The sequence below is a fragment of the Penaeus monodon genome, chromosome 30 (genome assembly GCF_015228065.2).
Source record: "Penaeus monodon isolate SGIC_2016 chromosome 30, NSTDA_Pmon_1, whole genome shotgun sequence".
Taxonomy (NCBI): domain Eukaryota; kingdom Metazoa; phylum Arthropoda; class Malacostraca; order Decapoda; family Penaeidae; genus Penaeus; species Penaeus monodon.
In genome coordinates this window covers 26663826-26664176 of record NC_051415.1, presented here as the reverse complement: position 1 = coordinate 26664176, position 351 = coordinate 26663826, and positions in this window count along the sequence as shown.

The window sequence follows — 351 nt, the reverse complement described above, 5'->3', positions numbered from 1 at the left end:
CCTGATTGTATCCCATGACTTCATCCAGTGCCGTATCTGTTGATATATGCATTTGAAGGTGTTAACCTTTGGGGGGGGGGATTACCTAACAGCCGAGCTTCCTCACCTTTCCGTCACCATTTAGCACCATAAACTCTTATTTTCTTTCTACCAATCTTAAACCCTCTGTCCTCCATCCCTTCAGCTTCTGCTCAGTTTCTTCCATAATAGTGTCTATCAGCAACATCGTCTGTAAAAAGATGGAGCTCGTTGTACCATTTCCGACTTGAGTACATCCATTATCAAATCAAATATGTATGAACTCAGAAAAGAACTTTGATGTTACTAGCGAACTTTTCTGTCCCATCCTCA